This window comes from Medicago sativa, chromosome 1 (genome assembly GCF_051527215.1).
Source record: "Medicago sativa cultivar Bolivia chromosome 1, Bolivia_mono, whole genome shotgun sequence".
NCBI classification, from domain to species: Eukaryota; Viridiplantae; Streptophyta; class Magnoliopsida; order Fabales; family Fabaceae; genus Medicago; species Medicago sativa.
In genome coordinates, this window is record NC_140749.1 from 73,340,019 (window position 1) to 73,352,391 (window position 12,373).

The following is a 12,373-nucleotide window of genomic DNA, read 5'->3' on the forward strand; positions in this document are numbered from 1 at the left end:
AAGTCTTCTGACAAAAAAGTGTCTTTTCGCATTTGCATATCATGCATCATTCATCGGTCACAAATGGCTTCCCGTGCTCATCGCCTCCTGGTTCTTCTGCCGCAGTCTGAAAGGTGGCTCGTGCTCGCAAGATTCACCAACCAGATAGAGTTTATCAGACAAGATTGTACAAGAGAAGAAACATGGCTAACCTTGAGGAAGAGAATGCCAGCCCCTCGGGCCAGCCCATCGAAGAGTCTAATCTGGACGAGATTTTGAGGCTCATCAAGAAGAGCGATTATAAAATTGTTGACCAGCTGCTGCAGACTCCATCAAAGATATCCATCTTGTCTCTGCTCCTGAGCTCAGAAACTCACAGGAAAGTGCTGATGAAAGTACTGGAACAGGCCTATGTTGATCATGAAGTCTCTGTGGATCAGTTTGATGGAATAGTGGGTAACATTACCGCTTGCAACAACTTGGGGTTTGGTGACGATGAACTCCCCGAAGCAGGGAAACATCACAACTTGGCTCTGCATATCTCAGTGCACTGCAAGTCTGACATGATATCCAATGTGTTGGTGGACACTGGATTATCCTTGAATGTAATGCCTGAGTCTACACTAAGACAGTTGAGTCATCATGGGATTTCTCTGAGGGGAAGTAGCTATCTGGTTAAGGCTTTCGACGGATCTCGCAAGGATGTTCTTGGGGAAGTAGACTTGCCAATTACCATTGGTCCTGAGACCTTTCGGATCATTTTCCAAGTCATGGATATCAATGCTTCTTATAGTTGCCTCCTCGGAAGACCGTGGATTCACAACGCTGGAGCAGTAACTTCTACTTTGCATCAAAAGCTCAAGTTCAAGAGGAACGGGTCCGTTGAAGGGACGTCATTTCAAGGCTTGACTGTTGAAGGCGCGGAGCTTCGAAAAGCTGGTACTGCTATGGCTTCACTGAAAGACGCCCAGAAGGCTGTTCAAGAAGGGCAAGCTGCTGGCTGGGGCAAAGTGATTCAGATTCTGGAAAACAAGCGTAAAGAGGGCCTTGGATTCTCTCCAACCTCTGGTGTTTCAACAGGAACCTTCTACAGTGCTGGGTTTATCAATGCTATTGCTGAAGATGCTGCTGAAAGAAGCCATGTGCCTACATTTGTTATACCAGGAGGCACCGTGAGAAATTGGGAGGCCATTGATGTTCTTTTAGTCATGCATGCTTCCATGTAATGTGTTTTGTTGCTCATGTTTTTTGTTTTCAAAATAACAATCCTTTCGCTCTGCCCAAGGCGAAAGTGATATCATTGTAAGGGCGTGTTCGTTTCGGCATTGCCGTTATCGATAAAAGTTGTCGTCTTTCTCACGACTCTTTGTTTTTTTTACTTTTTAGTGCCTTTTCCTTGGAAATAATGGTAATGCCAGAAAAAACCAAAACATCTATATTTTCTTATTAATTTCAAAAATCTGCATGAAAAACTTTTTCTAAAATCATCCCAATCATATTATGCAGATTGAACCACAATAAACCCGTTGAACACAGTGACCCTATGGTTCCTCCAAATTTTGAATTCCCTGTATATGAAGCTGAAGATGAGGAGGATAATGAAGAGATACCGTACGAGATCACTCGACTGCTTGAGCAAGAAAGAAGGGCCATTCAGCCTCACCAGGAAGAGATTGAACTCATCAACCTGGGTACTGAAGAGAACAAGCGAGAGATCAAGATTGGTGCAGCACTTGAGCCAGAAGTGAAAAAGAAGATCACTCAGCTTCTCCATGATTATCCAGATGTCTTTGCATGGTCCTATGAAGATATGCCGGGTCTAGATCCCAAGATTGTGGAACATCGGATACCGACAAGGCCTGAATGTCCTCCTGTCAAACAAAAATTGAGAAGGTCTCGTCCAGACATGGCTCTTAAGATCAAGGCTGAGGTGCAGAAGCAAATTGATGCGGGTTTCCTCATGACAGCCGAATATCCTGAGTGGATTGCCAACATCGTACCAGTACCAAAGAAAGATGGGAAAGTTCGGATGTGTGTTGATTACAGAGATCTGAATAAAGCCAGTCCAAAAGATAACTTCCCATTGCCTCATATTGATGTGCTTGTTGACAGTACTGCTCAATCCAAAGTGTTCTCCTTTATGGATGGTTTCTCTGGTTATAATCAGATACGAATGTCTCCTGAAGATAGAGAAAAGACGGCCTTCATTACTCCGTGGGGAACGTTCTGTTACAAAGTAATGCCGTTTGGCTTGATAAACGCTGGTGCTACCTATCAAAGGGGTATGACCACTCTGTTTCATGATATGATTCACAAAGAGATTAAAGTATATGTTGATGATATGATTGTGAAATCAAGTGACGAAGAGCAGCATGTTGTGTATTTGAAAAAGATGTTTGAAAGACTGAGAAAGTACAAGCTGCGGTTGAATCCTAACAAGTGCACATTTGGTGTAAGGTCTGGAAAGTTGCTAGGCTTCATTGTCAGCCAAAGAGGCATTGAAGTTGATCCTGACAAAGTTCGAGCTATCAGAGAGATGCCAGTCCCTCAAACTGAGAAGCAAGTCAGAGGTTTCCTCGGACGTCTGAATTATATTTCAAGATTCATATCTCACATGACTACTACCTGTGGACCAATTTTCAAATTGCTCAGAAAGAATCAGCCTGTTGTATGGAATGATGAATGTCAGGAAGCTTTTGATAGCATTAAAGAATACCTGTTGGAGCCACCTATCCTTGTCCCACCAGTGGAAGGAAGGCCTTTGATTATGTATCTGTCAGTTTTAGATGATTCAGTGGGCTGTGTTCTCGGTCAGCAAGATGAGACTGGTAAGAAAGAGCATGCTATCTACTATCTGAGCAAGAAGTTCACCGACTGTGAGACTCGGTATACAATGCTTGAAAAGACCTGTTGTGCTTTAGCTTGGGCTGCCAAACGCCTGCGTCATTATATGGTGAATCATACAACTTGGTTGATATCCCGAATGGATCCAATCAAGTACATCTTTGAAAAGCCTGCTGTTACTGGAAAGATTGCACGTTGGCAAATGTTGTTGTCTGAATATGATATTGTGTACAAAGCTCAGAAAGCAATCAAAGGAAGCATCCTTGCTGAGCATCTTGCTTGTCAACCTCTTGATGATTACCAGCCAATTAAGTTTGATTTCCCTGATGAAGAAGTTATGTATCTGAAGGCAAAAGACTGTGAAGAGCCACTGATCAATGAAGGGCCAGATCCCAATAGCAAATGGGGATTGGTGTTTGATGGTGCCGTTAATGCTTATGGTAAAGGAATTGGGGCCATCATTGTAACTCCACAGGGACACCACATTCCTTTCACTGCTCGAATAACTTTTGAATGCACGAACAATATCGCTGAATATGAAGCATGCATCTTGGGCATTGAAGAAGCCCTTGACCTGAGAATCAAACACCTTGACATCTATGGAGATTCTGCACTTGTTATTAATCAGATAAAAGGTGAATGGGAGACTCATCATGAGAAGCTGATCCCTTACCGTGACTATGCAAGACGTCTGTTGACATACTTCACCAAGGTTGAGCTGCACCACATCCCTCGGGATGAAAACCAGATGGCTGATGCTCTCGCTACTTTGTCTTCCATGTTTCGTGTCAACCACTGGAATGATGTGCCTGTAATCAAAGTACAGCGTCTTGATAGACCCGCTCATGTGTTTACTGTTGAAAATATACCAGATCAAACTGATGAAGATGTGAAGAGTAAAAAGCCTTGGTATTACAATATCAAGCAATTCTTGCAGAATCGTGAATATCCACCTGGTGCTTCCAACAGGGATAAGAAGACTTTGAGACGATGGGCTAGTAAATTCCTTCTGGACGGAGAAACCCTATACAAGAGGAACTATGACATGGTCTTGTTGAGATGTGTTGACAAACAAGAAGCTGAGAAATTGATGCATGATGTACATGATGGTACTTTTGGGACCCATGCTTCGGGCCATACCATGTCAAGAAAACTGCTAAGAGCCGGCTATTACTGGATAACTATGGAGCGTGACTGCCACAAACATGCTAAGAGATGCCACAAGTGCCAAATTTATGCTGACAAGATTCATGTGCCTCCACATGCTCTCAATGTTATGACTTCCCCATGGCCTTTCTCCATGTGGGGCATTGACATGATCGGAAGAATTGAGCCAAAGGCTTCCAATGGACATCGTTTCATTCTAGTGGCAATTGATTATTTCACCAAGTGGGTTGAAGCTGCCTCCTATGCCAATGTGACCAAGCAAGTGGTCGTCAAGTTTATCAAGAATAACATCATCTGTCGATATGGTGTTCCCAACAAGATCATCACTGACAATGGTTCCAATCTGAACAATAGTATGATGCAAGCTTTATGTGAAGAATTCAAAATTGAACATCACAACTCTTCTCCTTATAGACCTCAGATGAATGGTGCAGTTGAGGCCGCTAACAAGAACATCAAGAAGATTGTTCAGAAGATGGTCACTACTTACAAAGATTGGCATGAGATGCTACCATTTGCCTTGCATGGTTACCGTACTACGGTACGCAGTTCAACCGGGGCAACCCCTTTCTCTCTTGTGTATGGCATGGAAGCAGTTCTCCCTCTGGAAGTGGAGATTCCATCTCTTCGAGTGATCATGGAAGCAAAATTAACCGAGGCTGAATGGTGTCAAAGTCGGTATGACCAGTTGAATTTGATTGAAGAGAAACGTATGGATGCTATGGCTCATGGACAGTTGTATCAAGTGCGAATGAAGAATGCTTTTGACAAGAAAGTCCGACCTCGAGAATTCAAGGAAGGCGAACTTGTATTGAAGAGAAGGATAAGTCAGCAACCCGACCCAAGGGGCAAGTGGACGCCTAACTACGAAGGTCCTTATGTTGTCAAGAAGGCTTTCTCTGGTGGTGCTTTGATTCTTACACACATGGATGGTGTTGAACTCCCAAATCCTGTTAATGCCGATATAGTCAAGAAATACTTTGTCTAAAAAGAAAAGAACAGCGTGGTAGGTCGAAAACCCGAAAGGGCGGCCTAGGCAAAAATGCGCTTCCCGGTGGATCGAAAACCCGAAAGGGCGATCCAGGCAAAAGTTAGGGACAAAAAATGAATATGAAAAAGCTCGCTGAGGTTGTACGCAACTCAGGCAAGAATGAGCGCCTCGATGAGCCGAAAACCCGAAAGGGCGGTTCATGCAAAAATGAGGTCAATAAAAGACAGGTAACTATATCTGGCAAATCACCATCACCCCTTGGGGCATCTGCAACTGTCAACGGTCGTCTTCATCAGAGGCTTCTGTACTTGTGAATTCAAAATTTCTAGGAAATGTAGCGGTCATCGTGTTCAATGTATCACCAACCAATAAAATTACCATTTTCCAAGCTTTGTAAATCCGTGAAGTCACGCCTTTGGCTGACTTTCACTCTTCTACATCAATTTGAGCCTGTGCTTTTGTTTGAAACTCTGTTTTTCTTTCTACTTTCAATGCTATATACAAAACATTTTCTTTCTATTTTGATAATGTTAATGTCCGAAACAAACATTTTTGAAAATTAAAACATCTTTTCCTGTCTATTTTGAAAGCAAACCTGAGCAATAGGGTACATTTCAATGAAACGTGCATGAATAAATGAATGTCAATGTCTATTTCAATACTTGTTACAAGCAGGTTACTCCCCAGGATGATCTGTGGTCAATGGCAAGAATAAAAAAAAACAGAATGAAAATGAAAATGAAAAAATGAAAAATGAAAATAAAAAGCTCGCTAAGTTGAAAACCCGAAAGGGCGGCTTAGGCAAAAGTGAGCACCCCGCTGATTGACAACCTATGAAGGCAATTTAGGCAAAAATGGGGCAATGAAAAGAATCTATTCCCCGGTGAATCGAAAACCCGGAAGGGCGGTTCAGGCAAAAATGGGATTTGAAAATGAAAGAATGAAATATTGAAAAGCATTGACCACAGATGCGAACATCCAATGTTTACCCAGCACTGACACGCCTAGCAACGACGACCTGTATCCAAGAACCTTCCAAGGGTCTCTCCTTTACAAGTTTTTATTGCCCTCAGCCATGGTTTCGATACGTCTCTCAACGACGGTCTCTCCAAAGAGGTTTTCCCCTGTGAATATGTTGCAGCACGAGCCACTACGTGCCCAATCTTCCAATGTTTTGTCTATCTCTGTGAAACTTTCTCTGTCAAACTACAAACCAATCATGCATTTCAAGCATTCATACATGCATAATCATGCATTTTATGTGCTCATACATCCAATAATCTTGCTATACCATACATACATGTTGCATATCCAACTGTCAACTGTCAAATTCAATGCCAATTTCAATTTCAATTGCAACTGTCAATCTCAATTTCAACTGTCAAGTTCAATTCAATTTCAACTGTCAAGTTCAATTCAATTTCAACTGTCAAATTCGAAGCAATCTCAATGTCAATATCCAATGTCAATGTTAATGTCAATGTCAATGTCAATTTCAATGCCAATGTCAATGTCAATATCCAATGTCAATGTCAATGTCAATATCCAATGTCAATGTCAATGTCAATTTCAATGTCAATGTCAACTTTCAATGTCAATGTCAATATCAATATCCAATGTCAATGTCAATGTCAATTTCAACTTTCAATTCAATTCCAATCCAATCTCAATGTCAATTTCAACTCTCAATCCAATGTCTATGTCTATGCTCAATCTCAATTCTCAATTTCTCTTTCAATGTCGACTCTCAATCCAATTCAAATCAATGTCAATTTACTCTCAATTTGCTTTTGGGCCAACAAAAATGGTCATGTCTACCTTCAAATCAAGTCAATGACAATTTACCCTCAATTGGTATCTTGTTAAACCAGACTTCCAATGAATCTTGTTACTGGTCAAGTGCCAGGTTCGATCCAAAAAGAACCACTTGTACCTGCTTATATACCTATGCTTCCGGACAAACGACAAGTTCGATCCAAAGAACAGTTTGTACCCAGCTTATGCTTTGTTATCGGTCAAACGGCAAGTTCGATCTAAAAGGAACAGTTTGTACCCGGCTTGTGCTTTGTTATTGGTCAAACGGCAAGTTCGACCTAAAAGAACAGTTTGCACCTTCCTACATGATGTGGGGATGATCCAGCGGCAAGTTCGATCCAAAGAACAGTTTGTATCTACCCTTTTGTCTATATCTCCAGCCAAACAGCCAGTTCGATCCAAAGAACAGTTTGTGTCTGTCTATTTGTTTGTATTTTCAATCAAGTGTCAAGTTCGATCCAAAGAACAGCTTGCATCTGCCTATATGTCTATGTTTCCGGTCAAGTGCCAAGTTCGATCCCAAGAACAGCTTGCACCTATCTCTTGCTTTGTATTCCTTGGTCAAGTGGCTAGTTCGATCCAAAGAACAACTTGTACCCTTTTTTTCTATCCCCTGGTTTGTCCACCCTGTCAATGTCCGTCTGAATCCCCAGTGACATGACATGTTCCATGGACTCCAGCTGTTTGTCTTGCATTCATAATTAAAGTGTTGCATGGCATTCATATTTTTGAAAATCTGAAAACGTATTTTTATGTCCAAAAGCAGTGCAAATGCTAATATTTAAGTATCTTCGTCCCGTCAACTCTAAGACTTCGTCTCTTGACTCTCCGGACAAAGAAACTTAAATAGGGGCAGCTGTCATACCCTAATTTTGGACCTAAAAATACTAATTCAATTCTTCTTTTCTTGCATTATAAATCATTTGAACTGTCTCTGTTCAATTGCATCTTTCTCTGCATTTTATTTCAATGTTATTTGCAAAATTTACATGCAAGGGTATTTTAGTCATTTCCTATGTCAAATGTCTCTCAGTCTTTCAAAATTTTGTTTGAGTCTTTTCAAGTGGTTTGAATAAGTCCTTGTTTCAATTCTATGTCAAAATCCATTTCAAAAATCGCATTTGAAGTCATTTTGAGTCAGTTTTGCCCCTAGGGGCATTTTAGTCTTTTCATGTGTCAAAACCCTGTTTAAATTCTAAAAATCGTCTCTGAGTCTTTTAATTTGTTTGAATAAGCTCTTGCTTCAATTCCCTGTAAAAAAATCATTTTTAAATTTCATCTGAGTCATTTTTTAGTCGTTTTAAGCCCCTAGGGGCATTTTGGTCATTTCACATAATATTTCTGTTTCATTTTAACCTGCTTTGTTGTTTTAATCGTCTCGCTTTACGTTAATTTTCATTTTTACTTTTTCAATTCAATTTTAGTTTCAATTTTCATTTCGGTCCTTGTACTTTTGTTATTTACATTTTAATCCCTCTTTTTAAGTTTGTTAGAGTCCAAGTGCCATGTGTCCAAATGCTATTGGTCCTTAAGAGTTTGTTACTACTTAGTCCATGTGGCATTTCCTCATTGGTCCAAGCATCCCTTTCATCACCTATATAAGTCAAACTTGTGGTCAAAGTTACTAATTCAATCATTTTTCCCACAAAAAATTCCACAAAAAATAAAAAAAACTCTTTCATTTTCTCTCCCTCTCTTTTCCATTTACGTGAACATCACCACCACAACCAATTCATAACTAACCCACTCCTCCACCTTCAACCACCCTAACAAACTCCATAACTAATTTCCACCACCACAAACCACCACCATCTTCATCAATCTTCATCTTCAATCATCATAACAACCTTCAATCACTACAAAAAAACCTCCATAACCACCACTTTCTTCATCCTTAATCCATCTTTTCTTCCTCTTTTTCCTTCAACAATTCTCCATTCAATCTTCAAACAACTCCGACGAATTCGTTCGAATCAAACACGCATTCAATTCATTCAAACATCATGAATTCGGATTAAACAACACATCGCAATTTTGAATCGAACCGAATCCGACGCAAAGAGCAAATCAAGAACAGCAACGTGAAGAGGGAGGAAGCAAATTCGAACTGGAATCGAAGCTGAAGCAGATCGGAAAGGAGCAAAAGGAAGGAGCAAATCGGAGCTATAACATCACCGGAACCGTACGCGAATTCGAGAAAAGCCGCGGCAAGAAGCTTCAACACTGAGACGCGGAACAAGGTAAGCACCGTACCTTCGCTGTTCCTTGCTTTCTTGATTTCGTTCTTGCTGCAAAAATTCTGAATCAAGGAGCTTAGATCCACGCTTTCACTTCCTCATCTTCAAAATTCGAATCCAGAATTTTTGATAGGACGGAAGAGAATTTGAAAACCGTTATTGTTCTTTCGAAAGAGGCTTTGGAACTCTTTCCGGCCACCACGCCGGAGGCGCTGGTTGGCCGGAATTCTCACTGGATTTCGAAGAGGGAGGATCGCAAGGAAGAAGAAGAAGATGGAACCGTTTCTTTTGCTCACGTGTTTTTGTTTAAAGCTTTCATTCCATTTAATCACATGCATGTGTGCCCACCGTAACACCATGGATCCTCAGCTTCTTAGTGCTTTGATGTAAATCATGCGGTTCCTGTATACTTTGTTTGGGCCTGGGCTTTTGACCTGCTGTCTTTTCCGTTTTTGTTAAGTTGTTGTTGCTATTTTCACCACCGTAAACTGTTTTTGCACCCCTGTTTGTTTCAAGAACTTCGTAAAAAAGGTCTAAAAAATTCCTAATATTTTTTCTTGATATTTTTGTTGGTTCCTAGTGATTTTTACCTATTAATATTGACTAGAAAAATATAGGTGAAAATATAGGTTACTTGATTAGTGTAATGTTTTGATTCTTGTTAAAGTTTTGTTGAAAATTTCTAAAGTTTGTGTGAGTAATTTTTAAGTATTTGAGACCTATCTTTTGGGAAGCAATTACATGTAAGAATTCATCCCCAAAATGTGTAGGATATTATTCTTGTTTTTCCTTCCTTTTTGTTAGTATTCTTGTGAAATTGTGATATGACTTTGAACTTGGATTCTTGGTACATAATGGTGGCCTTGAGCATGTAATTTTTTGGATTAAATTTGCCTTCTAAATGTGATGTATACTTGCTGTTTCCGAGTTAGTCTTTGTGAATCTTGCGTTTGGGAAATAATGTGAAGTATCTTGTGAAATAAAGTGCATAAAGAACTTGAAAATTCCATGATCTTTGGTATAGTTAATGACCTTAATCCTCATATTTTTTTCCTTGAACTAAGTCCCTCCAAACTTCTCTAATATCATGAGGATTTAGGCCTTTAACCTTGCTTTAGAATTGTGTTAAAATGCCAAGTTCCTTTTATCACTTTTGGTTAATTTGGCTTGTTACTCCACTTTCAAGTTACATTTACTTTGCCATGCCTTTAGTATGTTGGTTCTATTTCACTTATGCTACTAACCTTTTCTTGTTTCATGTCTCATTTCCATAGCATTTCATATCATATATTCATCTCTTATTTCTTGCACTTTTATTTCTTGCAATTTAATTTTCATGCAAAAAGTTAGAATGTAAAGATTAGGAATTTTTGTAATATTTTTTCTTATGCAATTTTAATTTCTTGGCAAAGGGGCCATAGAATGTATCTAGGGTGTGATGTAATAAGGACAATGGACTCTAATGATGTACACCGACACGAGCACCGACACATGCACACACATCACTATAGTATATAGCTAGAATATGCATGTTTAGATGTATGTTTAGGATTGTATGTTTAGATGAATGTTTAGGCTTTAAACTTAGAAAAATCAATTTTCCAAAAAAATGTGAACAACATCATTCAAACTCTTTTTCATAATAAACCTTGGGATCAAAATCCCATTGTAATTTTCCCTTTATTTTCTTAATCAAATTTCAATGAACTCTAATCATGTTTAGACCACACTTTGCAAATGACTAATTCAACCTCACAATTTCATAATCTCATGCCCTTGAGGCCTCTTTCTCTCATTCTTCAAAATTCCCATTTTCAAACTTAAAATCAACCTACAAAAACAAAAACATTTTTGGAAGAGAACTACGGTGGATTTGATCCCTTAAACGGGTACGTAGGCAAGGAACAAAATTCCTTCAATTCAACTAAAATAAAAATTCAAAAACATTCTTCTCCCTCCAATTCTTCACTTAGAAACTCTTAGGCTTAATATTTTCTTTCAAAATAGCATTTAAAAATAAAGCGCGCGCGTAGAGATTAAAGACGGTTCCTATAGGATACTATAGTCGTTATGGGTGCCTAACACCTTCCCGTAGCGAAAACAACTCCCGGACCTCGATTCTCAAGGGTTTTGCTTACTTTTTCCCTTCCCAAGAAAAAATAAGATATCACCGGTTAAAAGGTTCAAACGTAATCAATGTTTGACACCCGAAAACCAAGATAAAACAGCGCTCAAGTTCCCATGGTACATTACCACGTTGACACAATCTAATCTTTTTTTGTCAAGTAGCTTAGTGGCTAGAACTCACATAATTTAATTGTGGAGAAATGAAGTGTCTGAGGTTCGAACTTCAACCCTTGCATATAATATTCAATAAGATTACCAAATGAGCTCAGCTCACGGGAATAACACAATCTAATTGGAATGACATGAGATCCACAAACACAAATAGTAGTAATATGATATTTGCTCCCGTTAAACAAAACTATTATTTATGCTTGCCTTATGGTTATGGGTGTGTTTGGCTTGGAAATATGTGCGGGTTGTTGCTCAGTTGATTTTGTGATATCCACGGATATATGCAATAATGCAAATATACACGTGTACATATCGTTGAGAAACATAACGTGTGTTTGGTTATGTGGTGGGAAGAATTGATTTTTTTTTTGTTATGCGGAAAGAATTGATTTTTAATTTGTTCTATTGTTGTTTTGCAAGTCCTCAAATATTATAAAATAGAAGGTGATGAGATTTTAGTAATAATATGTTTTATATAATAATAATAATAGTCTTTTTTTCCTAAAAATAAAATAATAATAGTCTTTTTAAATGAGGGTAAAAATGGAGTAAAAAAGTCATAATTTGTTCCATTCCGTTGATTTTCCAAACAATGGAATGGAACATTATTCCATCACTTCATAAAATACCCAAACAATGGAATGAAATCTCCATTCCGTTCCGCTCCATTCCATTATATTTCATTCCGCTCCGTTCCACTCAGTTCCTTCAATTCAAACAGAGCCTAATTCTTTCCACGGACTTAACTCCATCCTTCCTCCCTCCTTCACATGCCTAACTTCCTCCCCATACCGAGCTGCCAGAACCTTAAAACACAAACATATCTGCTCCTCGTGCATCTTTCAACATCATTTATCCAACATAATCAAATTAAACCCCCTTAAAATCAATAAACGAGTTGGGTCAGTCTAACTAATATTAATTACTTTTCGATTCCACCATCTTGCTAATATTACTTTCATCACCCTTAATGCAATATATTTCATATTTATGATAATGATGATTGCATGATAAAAGATAATTTAGCAAAAATATCACTCTC